Source organism: Aquila chrysaetos, chromosome 13 (genome assembly GCF_900496995.4).
Source record: "Aquila chrysaetos chrysaetos chromosome 13, bAquChr1.4, whole genome shotgun sequence".
NCBI lineage: Eukaryota > Metazoa > Chordata > Aves > Accipitriformes > Accipitridae > Aquila > Aquila chrysaetos.
Window position 1 is genome coordinate 22,400,708 of NC_044016.1, and position 11,562 is coordinate 22,412,269.

At 37.8% G+C, this 11,562-nt stretch overlaps 1 protein-coding gene across 1 annotated transcript in view; it reads right to left on the reverse strand.

Moving 5' to 3' along the window:
- The window catches only part of RASGRP3 (RAS guanyl releasing protein 3), a 65,424-nt gene extending 54,095 nt beyond the window's left edge, over positions 1-11,329 (reverse strand). Inside the window, exon 1 of the mRNA XM_030035916.2 lies at positions 11,126-11,329. The gene's annotated coding sequence lies outside the window, so the exon portion shown is untranslated. The remainder of the gene's footprint in view (positions 1-11,125) is intronic.
- Positions 11,330-11,562: the final 233 nt, after the last annotated feature.

Here is an 11,562-nt window from a genome sequence, read left to right on the forward strand (position 1 = left end):
GTCTCAGACATGCTATGAGAAATACTGAACAGGAACAACAAAAATGAGTACAGTTAGCACTGAATTGTGATAGGGATGGGTGCATGTAAAATTTTAGTGTCAAATAGTATGGATAGCTTTTAGAAAAGTCACAAGGAAGTAAAGAATGGAAGAGTTGCCCATTTTGGTTCAGCTTGAGATCAGGAAGTTGTTTGCTTTCATTGATGCTGCATAAATGGATCCAAAGCCTCTCCTTACTGTAGGAGAGGCTTTATTTCATGGCTTGTTTTTAACTATTGTTTCTCTTATCTTTTTAGACATACTTGGCTATGTCTTGCTTATGTGTCATTTAATTAACTGTAGGTGCATTCATTTATAAACTGATCATTGATAAACAGCTTATCTCAGCATCAGTGCTTTGATACTGTGCAAAATTTTGGAATATACAGTTATTTTCTGAATGTGGCAATTATGGACAGCTGTTTTGTGGGTTGCCTGAAAATGTCTTTTTCTGTTAACCTGTTCTTCTGGAGTTTATGTAACAGGAGGTTAAGACTCTCAGTGGACAAAAATGTCAGGTTATACTACCTGCAAGTCTGTGTTACTTCATTTGTTTCCTAAATGGTTGCACCATGATTTGACTGCAGCCTTTTAGAATATGTGGAATCCATAACTAATGAACAATGCCTAGTTTTCTGGTCTACCTCACTGCCTCAGATATTATATAGCCTTCACTATCAGCAGAAGTGAAGGAAAGCAGACCATGGAAGCCTTCACTAGACAGGATGTTTTATAAATACCTAAGTGTGATTCAAAAGTCTGCTATAAATAGTCCAACAGCTCTTATACTAAGCTGCCAGCTAAAGGGCATCTGAAGGACATAATGGAAAGGAAATTTTGCTGAAAATACTGTATATAAGCCTCTCAACCTTACATTACATTAAATCAGCTTTAAACATCTATAGGCTATGTTATATCCCCAGCAATCTAAGTCAATTCTAGGTTCTTCAATACAATGCTCTAGGGGGCACAGGAGTACTGCAAATACAGTGTACCTCCCCTTTCATACCCAAGGGTATATACCCAACAGTCATGTTATGGCTAAGAAAGCAAGAGCTGAGAAGATAGGGTATCATCAAATTAGGTCATCTTTAGGTGTGACCCTTGAAATCAGTCCTTTCTTTATATCAGCGATTATATGTCATAGGTGGAGCCTATGGCAATGCCTAGAGTTAAGGTTGCTAGTTGCTTTCCATTGGAAAAAAATGAATTTTAAGTATATGAGAATATAGTAATTTAAACTGAGATTTGATATTCTGTGTACCTGCCTGAAATTTGGAGTTCGTGAATTAAGCTAAAATACCTGATAATTCCATTCTCAGAAATAATGGAGGGAAAAAATTGTTGTGCTTTGTTAAACATTTCTTCCAAGTGTGGCATTGAAAAACAATAACATTTCTAGGCTCTGAAGCACAGACCTGCCTTTTGACAGATCAGTTGCATCATGGCAGGCAGTGGGGGATTTTTTTGTTGACCTAGTAAACATTCAGCCCGGTTGTAAGCTTCTGAATAATGTTTTCACTTGCTCAGTAGAGATTTGGGTGTTTGTTACTGTGGCTGTTGAATTCTCTGGGGATTAAGCCGCTCTGCCAGTGGTCCATGCCCTCAGTGCTTCTCATTCCATGCTCCAGAGGGGCTCCTAACTGTCATCCCAGCCACCTTCCCACCACTTTTGGATGGCTCTTAGTTTTCTCCTAAGCACTTTGTCTGCATAGTGAAAAACTCAGAAGCAGTATGCCTGGAATGGAGGGGAATATGAAGAAGGGGTTAGTGGAGTTAGGAGGGAATGCAGTAAAGGTGCTAAGGTGCAGAAGAGGTGGATAGGAGAGAAATAAAATTAGAATAGAATAGAATACAATATTAGTTCAGTTGGAAGGGACCTACAACGATCATCCAGTCTAACTGTGAAGCGCAGATGTATAAGAGTAAAGGAGAGAGGATCCAGGAGGTAGAGATGTGAGGTAGAAGGATGAAGTTTGATGATGAGGGTGGATTGTATAAGACTGGTGGGAATAGCATGACCAAATCACTCAAGGCACCCTTTTCACTCATGTACATTACTAGTGGCTCCCCTCTCCTTTTCCTTCTTTCCTCTTGATGTCCAGCTTAGAATCTGTGCTCTACTTTGTGGAAATGCTGTGCACTCACAGCTCTAAGTTAATGGTAATTGTGCCTCAACTCATGTAATATTTTGTCTGAAGAAGCATAGGGAGTTACTAGATTTTAGGGATTACAAATCTGGCATGAAAAATAGGGGATAGTCTTAATTTTTCTGTACCTTTGGTCCTCAGATTTAGAAAGGGGATGACAATGACTAATGGGGTGAATGAAAACCTCAAACCTACTCAAACAGAAAACAAATCCACAAAACCAACTCTCCTCCTCCCTTCCAAAGCCCACAGTATTCACAGAGAAGTGGGCAATTTAAAGTTCCTTCCTTATAGCAACATATGTAAGAAATTTTAATTATTAAAATCATTACTATTATTGTAAGACCACAATGTTTTTTATTTCCAGTTCATTTTACTTCATTCTATTTCACAGAGAGAAGTCATAATTCTTGTTTTTGTATTTGCCTTGTTGCAGGACATGTTTGTAAGTGGAAACACCTTGTCAAAAGCCTGCAGCATAAATTGAGCACTAACTGGATGTTACTGTGAAGAGGCTGTGGTGGAAAGGGAGGTTTTTTAAAAGTAATATTAAGACCCTCATCATATTAAGATCCTCACTATTATTTAATTATTATAGGTGATGTGTGGGTGAGCCAATACATTTGGCTTTTATCCACTGTATTGTCTTCAAACATGGAATTGCATCAAAAACATCTCTTGATGTTCAGTCAAGGTGCTTGGGTAGACCAGGATGAGGAATTTCTTATGTCTTGAAAGGCACCAAATATGCCACATGAGGCATTTCAGTTTCAAGTTTCTCAGTGCTTTCAGCAACTTTTTCTTGTTTAATAGATTCTCAGTTGTTTGATGACAAGATTGCGTGCTGCTTGTGAGTTTATCCATGATGCTTCTCATTCAGTATTGTGACTTCCATTTTTACAAAAGCATCAGGTGTTCATGAAATAGCTGATCCAAAGCAAATGATAGATGAATGTGTATGTATTTCTCACATTGTCAGTTATTGAAATGGAATTTGTTTCTTTTAGAAAGAATTTTTAGAAAGAATTTGTTTCTTCTAGAAACAAATGAGAAATTTTCTATTGTAATCCTTGAAGTACAGAGATGGACTGACAAATGTAAGTTGGTCTACACTGTGAATGCTAAATGGTAGTGGCATTGCCTTTGCTAAGGGATAGGGTGAAACTGCACCATGCAATCAAAGCAGGTGATAAGGACCTCTTCTGTAGCAATAACAATATATTCATGATTGTTTAAAAAAACCCAACAAAACAAAGCAACAAAAGCTCTTCACTGTCTATTACCAACTAATTTGAATAGTTATATTCCACAAGGTGGATATGCTTATTTCAGAAACAGAGCTTGAAGAGTGTGTTCCTATAATTCTAGACCTAGATGTAGTAGCACCACTAAGCACAAAACCAAATCTGTCATAAAGAGTGTTTTTTCCAATACTACCTTGATAGTTCTGAAGTTGAAGATTTCTAAACAGACTCAAGCATTTAGAAGAGATTTGTTTTCTTGGTTTGTCCAGCCATCTTCGTTGAGAATGACGTGCTGAACAAGGAGGGGGCATTGCTGCAATGTTGAATGTACAGAGGCTCTCAGTTTTTATTGTGTTTTCTGCATCTGGTAAGTTTGAGCTAATCATCAGTTCCTTTACCATTTGAAAATCTTCAACAAGTATGTTTTTTTTCCACAATTGAGGCAAATGAGTACAAGCGAACAAGAGTATGACATCAGCACTTTTTTCAGAGCTCTTCATTACATTGTCTCTCAGACATGAAGTGGAGTGATAGTTGCACAAAAAGTTTTCAAGTCAGTGAATGTATGTTTTATGATGCATCAATTTCTCTTTTACACAAAGTACCTAGCTTTCTGGGACTTCTGCATTTTACTTGTCTCTCCTATTGTAAGTTCAACTACTTTCAGCTTTGTCTTGTATAAATCACCTCTGAGTATGCTTTTCACTCAAAATGTACATCACAGAGAATGTTATTCTGCCAATTTTGCATTATACAAAAGTAATGAAACATGTTTTTTCTGTTTCATTAATTTTGGTAAACATGTTGCCACCACTGATGTCACAGTGGTTCTTGGTTTAAGTCAGCCTCTTAGTGAAGCAGCACGTGTTGGTACTGAGTATCTGACCTTGCAGCTTGATGTAGTCCATTTGCATTGACTTTACAAGACTGGAAACAATGGAGTCTAGTTACAGACCCAGAAAAGACCAAAAAAGAAGCCTGTTTCCTTCCTCTCCCTAGAAAAAAAAATGAAGGATTTTTTTTAACTGTTTCTGTAAAAATATTAAAAAATAATGCACCACTCCCTTGTAAACAATAGCACTTTAAGCTTGTGCTTGTACTGTAAAATGAGGCATGGATCACAAATGCCTAACCTGGTAGAACTGGCAGGCAGGGTCTGCACTGAGTCCAAAACACAGCATGTTTATCAGTCAGACTATGTTATCCAGCAACGTATCTGAGGTCTGCTGCATTGCATGCAAAGATTTCGGGATTCATGCTTCCAAACTTACTGTGAGATGAGTGAATTTGGATCCATGTGTGCCTTCTATGTACTCTATGAAAGCACCCAGTGCAAAGATGAGAGAGATGCTATTGCTTCCATGCTCATTAGTTGTGAGGAGATTTGCTTATTATAGTCACAACACTTAATATTTTTGTATGCTAGAGCCCCTTGGGGCCAAGGTCTTTGCATATGTAACTGCTGGATTTTTTAAACTTGTTTGAATCTGGGCCTTTCTCTGTTGCTAGTGTTCCAGTTTCATGTCTCAATGGTATGAGGACACTATCCTGCTTTTTTTATCTTATTTCTGCTTTTAATTATTGCTTAAGACAGTTACTCACCCTCCTACTCTAATAGAATAGATGTGAATGAATAGAACTATAATGCAATGATGGGCTGTTCCAGAATTCCATATAGGCTGTGTTGCAGTATAAAACCACAGCATTATATAAAGGCAGTATGGAGATTCTTTGCTTTAAGAGAGAAAGAAGAGACTAGCCATAACTGGGAGGAAGGTCAAGCAGCTTGGAAGAATTCAGCATTAGTCCACTCCCCTCCCTTGCCTCTTCCCATTTCTGAAATTATAAAAAATACTTTGTAGTTCAGCTGAGATGATTGAATGCTATTTCAGTTTTCCTTTTCCCTTTAGTAATGAGCCAGCTGATCTTTGAAGATTTATCTTTGTCTCCAGCCTCCCAAGATAACTGTGGTACGGTAATAATCCAAAATAACAATGAAACACTATGTTGGAAAAATAAAGTATGTTAGGACATAAAGGATTCTAAGAAAGCTGAGCTATCTAAACAGAGATCTTGGTACACATTAATTTTTGTTCTCTGTAACTAAAATGACCTACAGCTTTATAATGTAAACTATCATGAATTAATTAGTGGTACAATGCCAGACCTGTTAGCTTGACAAAACATTAAAATCCGCCCCTGAAAATTGAGTTATTGTGCATATGGTTGAATCATGTTGGTAGAGCAGACTACCCGCAGTGCTTTGTATCACACCATAACTGCTCTGGCTGTTTACTACATTTGTGCTATCTTTACCAAGTGGCATCACTTCTTTGCAATACTGACAACAGACTGGCCAATTTACATTTTCATATTCGTGCTTTACAGAACTGTTACAGCAGGGCTGTATCTTGCATTGTGCAGTTGCTTGAGTCTGCACAGTCTGTTTGGGGACCACTGTGATAAACTGGTCTGCAACCATTACTTAACAGATGGCTGAGAAGGGTCATTTCAGAGATGGTATCCACTGCAGAAATAAGAGCAAATTGCTGAAATGAGTTTACAGTAGAGCTGAGGACAGAAACTTGGTATTGTGCTTGCCATTTCCCCCTGCTGTCAGGAGTTGCTACAGGTTTCTCCTTCGCCTAGGGTACCTCTCAGCTTTCCAGGAAGTACTGTGCTAAGTAACAGGGAGATTGCCAACCCTGAAACTCAGTGGAAATAGGAAGAAGATAATGACAAGTATACTTCTCAAAGTCAACATATCTTTTTTTGTGCTAACCCCAGACATGAAGATGCCTACACAGTTACTGAACTTGCAGGCTTCTTGGAGGAGACTTTAGCCAGTGTGTCCTATTGTACTTTTGATTAAATTTTGCTATGAACAAGCATTGCTAATACTATGTCATATAGTGGAGTTTTACTTTGTTCTAGGTGTTCTGTGAATGTAGTCACTTGGGATGTATATCAACTTCAGTGTTCTTAGGCTCTTAGTTGCCTAAAGCACAGGCCATCCCATTTCCCCTAGATGTGTTTTCAAAGAAGCCCAGGAGGCTGTACATTCCAACTCCTCTGTTCTGCTGCAATGTGGGACATCCTTTGTAGTCAAAGGATCTTTGAGTCCTGGGAACAGAATATGAATTGTGGGCAAGGTGGACTTGTACTCCAAGACAGTCTTTCTTGTTCCCCCTCCCTTTGTTCTTTGTTATGACTGTATGTTGTATCCTTCCACAGCACTATTCTGCTGTTGTATGTTCATGTAATATAAACCCACTGTTACTGATCCTTGTAAAGGAGGCCCCAGGTCAAGTCTCCAACTTTTTCTCTTTTGTTCAAATAAGTCTTTTTAAACTGCTTATGTGTGTTCAAGTGATGATAAGAGATTTGACAATTTCATTTTTGCTGTGTGTCTCCATTTGGTTAACACTTGTATGTCTCATCTGCTTCTGAACAGTGGCTCCTTGTTTTGTACCACAATTTGCACATGGTCTGTGCGAAATGAGAGTATCGAAGGCAAAAAATATAGCTGCACTTTGGCATGAAGATTGACTTAGCAGCTTTTTCATTCATCCTTGCTTATGCAACAGTACTTCCCTAGTCCATTAGAAGAGTAGAAAAGCAACCAAAGTAAAGTTAATGGCTTTTTTCTGATAGCACATAGACTTTTGGGAGAAACAGTCCATCTTCCATACACACATTGACCTTCATGCTTGTGCAGTAAGCTGGTACAAAGCCTGTGCAACATTTAATTCCCGTTTGAGCTAAGGGATTTGTGTCAATTTGAACGATTCTCACTGTAGTGAGTCGCTACTCGTGCATGTAGAACATCATGATCTTCCCCTTAAACTTACCTTGAACATACTATATCCATATGTTCTGTTGTAAGTAGGCAAGCTTTTGGGTTTCGGACAAGAGGAATGGTAAAATTAGCATGCTGTGTTTGAAGTCAGACTAGATGGTCTAATAACTCTGCTTGGCATCAAATTTTATCAGCCTCTTGAAATAGTTTTTCTTGAAGTCAATGGGACTACTCATATGTTTAAATTTAAGCACCTGTATAAACATTTGCATGAGTAAGGATGTTATTGAGCACATAGTTATAAACTGGGTTTTTTAGACATTATCAAAGAAATTATTTTTTAGCACTGACATTTCTGTTGTAAGTGTTGAGCAGCTGCTTCTCTTTGTAGAACTATTTTGATGCTGTCCAATATTGAACTTTGATTTCTTAATGTCTTAGAGCTGGTTTTCTTTTTATGTTCCCTTTTCCCCAGTTCTGCTTTTTGAGTGCGACTACTGTAGACTGTACATGTGTTCTCAAAAAATCTTGCTTTGACTGCCCCAGACAGACACACTGGTACTTCTAAGTCTCTGCTCTTTTTTCCTGTAATGTTAGTGGGTTTGACTGTTACTTGGAGCACAAAGCTCCTTTGTAAGAGCATCTGGTATAGTGGAATAGGGGCTTAGGGAGAAATTAAGATACTTACACTGGAGCAATTGCATGAGGAATAATAAATCCTACTAAACCTGAGCTAGCTTTTCATGAAAGCATGGCACGGTTTGTCTGTCACCCAAAGTGCATTATTTTTTAAGTCATGTGATTTTTCTTTAAGTCAGTCAACTTTCCTGGAACCAGAAACCCACGCTGCCCACACAGTACTGACAGTTGACTGAAGTATTTATTTGACAACCCCAGACTTCTTTATATCTCCTGGCAAAATAATGGCAGGGTAGAAAGCATGTGAGCCTCCACTTCCTTCTGGTATATCAAATTGTCCTCTTTAATTTTTAGATTGGAGTCTTAATAATTGCAACACTGTTAGTACTTGTGCACACTCAGAAGTGTTTATATACAAAGAACCTCCTGCAGAGCAGTTAGACCCTAGCACGTAGTAAGATTTTATAAGGTGCAGGGGTGTAAATTTCATTCTAAGGCCTTCTGGAACAATTGTATCTTCAGGACAAAACTCTCAGTTTGCAAACTTTGAACTCATGAACTTGTGAACTCTTGCAGTTTTGAAACAAATCTTTTTATGTGTGTGGCTTTTCCCCCCTAAACTGCTACTTCTGCGATTATGTGACTATGTAAGGCAGTTTCTGTTTTTTAAACTAGGGTTACTAAGTCTCACAGTTACAGAGACAAGCTTGAAAACACTGGCCTTAAGTTCTCAAAGGTAGAAAACCTAACAGTAATTTCTAAGCTGGATTTTTTTTAATACAATCTGCCTTATTTGGAGGCAGCATAGTATGTTTTGAGCACTAGCCATGCTGCTGATACATTTTCCCCGATTCTGAGTTGCTTTGAGCCTGTCCTAGATGCTAAAATGGGAGAAAGGATTGAAAAGTAGGGTAGCTTTAAGCTACTGCCATGTAGCATGGTATACATACATACAGCATACTATAAGAAAGAGAAACTAGTTGAATAGCCAGTGGAGTAGGTTTTCCTTATCTTCAGAACAAAAAACTCTGTTCTCAGTGGCGTGAGCAACTCTCTTGGCTTCAGTGGGTTTGCATGTGTGCCTCTTATCAGAATTTGTTCTGTTAATTCTTCATTAAGGATATGAATTTATTAAGAGTATTAATTAGGCAATTTCTAAGTACCATCTATAATATCTTTTCCACATATAAATGCAAAAGTGCATCAGTACATTATTTTCTTACCTCTTCCTGTATAATTACATTGTAACTGGCTGATTTGCAAATGAACTTTTCCTTATAGCTAAGCAATGGTCTCTGTTTTGCTACATTCATGCAGTGATGATACTTTAAAATAATGTTGTGGTGAGTGTTGCAGACATTAATAAATCTCAATGATCCAGTGTTTGCTGTTCAGTTCTATTGCAATAGGTGTGCAACTGACATATCATGGAAATGATTGCATTTGTTTAACAGCAGAAATTGCAATGCTTCTTTGCTTGGGTGAGTACTTATGTGCAGATTTGCCTTCCCTCTAGCCTATGAGTTTTACAAAAGCGTACCTAGTATAATGGTGGTTACACAGTTTAATCTTATATTTTTAAATTAAAACCCTCTTTTTTTGTTTCTGCTCAGTCTTTGTGCAGGGGAATCAGTTACTGAAACTAAAAGCAAGAAATGTTACCTAAATGAGAACATGCTATGCTAGTTACTCAAATTGCAGTCTAAAGAGCTTTCTGTTGCAAACATGTGTACAGGCTTCTATTTTTACTCCTATTACGGATGTTTTGTTCTTCACAAGACCAGGCTTATAACCTCTTGGAAATGAGAACTACTGTAAATAATTGAGTACTTTGAAATCAGACAAAGAGAAGCCTGATCCTTTCTATGAGCACTGACTAACATCTGCTTCATTGGAATTGCTGCTTGGCACCTCCCTGAATCACATTTTCAGCTGACTGCTGCTGTTTACAATTGTCCTATCGCAGCTTTTCACCTACGTGGATGACATCCTGCCTTGCTATCTTCACAATAACAGACACTAAACATAATAGCATCCTACGGGGATACAGTAGAATAACAACACATCACACTTCCTTTTTACTTACCAGCAATTTTTTACAATAAACCACTAATCCTAAGCAACATCTGAATAACAAATGAATAATCTGAATGGCATATGCATAGAGGTAATGTGTTAACACAAGCGAGACTAATGCAAAGGTTATTCTCATAGATCGTTCAAAGAAGATGAGAATCGCATGATTAAATCCTGAATCTAGTATTCCACAGCTTCTATCCTCCTGCCTTCAAATCACAACAGCACTTCCTTTGTTAGAAGAGCAAAGGGCATGTTGGAAATCAAAGAAATCAAACACAACCTTAAAATAACTTTTCATTTTTCCCTCTTAAAAGTCTGTCTTGTTGATGCTAATTCAATGAATTAATGTGGTCTGTAGACTGCTATGTCTTAAAATGGAGCTTTTTACACATGCAGTCATGATGGTATAACTCTGTGTATAGTATCTGAAAAGAAGCAGATAAAAAATTTCTACTCACATTCTACTGTCAGTTTAAATTAGACTTCAGAGTGGCAACCACATGGTGTTGCAATGCAAAACCACAATGAATAACATATATCAATATCTACATATAGTATATTCTTATGTACATACACACACACACACACACACAAACTACCTGCCATAATAAATTCTAAAACTATAGAAACTTTCAGGTGCTTTAATTTTGGCAAAGTTCCTACCTTCAAATGTACCTCATGACTATAAGACTAAATTCTCACAAAGCTTTATTTATAAATTATATAAATTTTGATATGTTTATGTATTCTAAATTAAAACATCTTGTATAAATATGTATTTCATATACTTCTCCCTCCTTCTCTCTGTAAATCTATATATTTAACCTAATGCAGAGTTGACTTCATTATTTTTCTTTGGGGCATATAGTCACCATCAACATTTCTCTAGTACTTAATCGCAGATTATAAAATGAACATGACACAAGTGAGGAAAACAGCAAAGTTATCTTATGGACATATGGCAAAGGCTTCCTTCGCTTAAGGAAAGTTCTGAAGAATCCGTAACTGAATTCAGATTTCTTTATCTAAAAATCAGACATCCTGCCAAACCTTTATCTAAAAAATCCAATACAGTTCCTTCTCCAAAGCTCATTCTGTTTTCATTTACCAGTCTGGCCACATCTGAAAAAACATGGAGAATGCAGCAAGCAGAAATGCCAGAAAGAGACACTTACCTTAATTTGATAGGTATCTAACTTTCAGCACTCTCCTTTTTTTTAAGACTTCTTCTCATGGTGTTGAGATGCTGACATTATTTGCTGCCCAGCAGTGTCCTGTACATGACTCTCACCCTCAGCAGCCCTGGCAGGGCCCTGGAGAGAGCAGCAGGATCGTGCTCTGTTCACTCACAGCAGCTTCACTGAGGCTGGAGCTCTTTTGAGCTCAATTAGTTCTAGATTGTTTGGCTAAATGGCAGCCACACTTCCTTCTATTCTTTCCCAACTTAGTTTTCCTGCATCCAGTGGTGCTTTTTCCTTTCTTTGGACTATAAATAGGCCTGCCACAACACGTCTATAGCAGTAAGGAAGGCAGGAAATGCATTTAAACACAGGAAAGATCTTAGGTTTTTTTTGCCCTCCCCCACCAATATAAGTAAAAGAATTTGATAAAG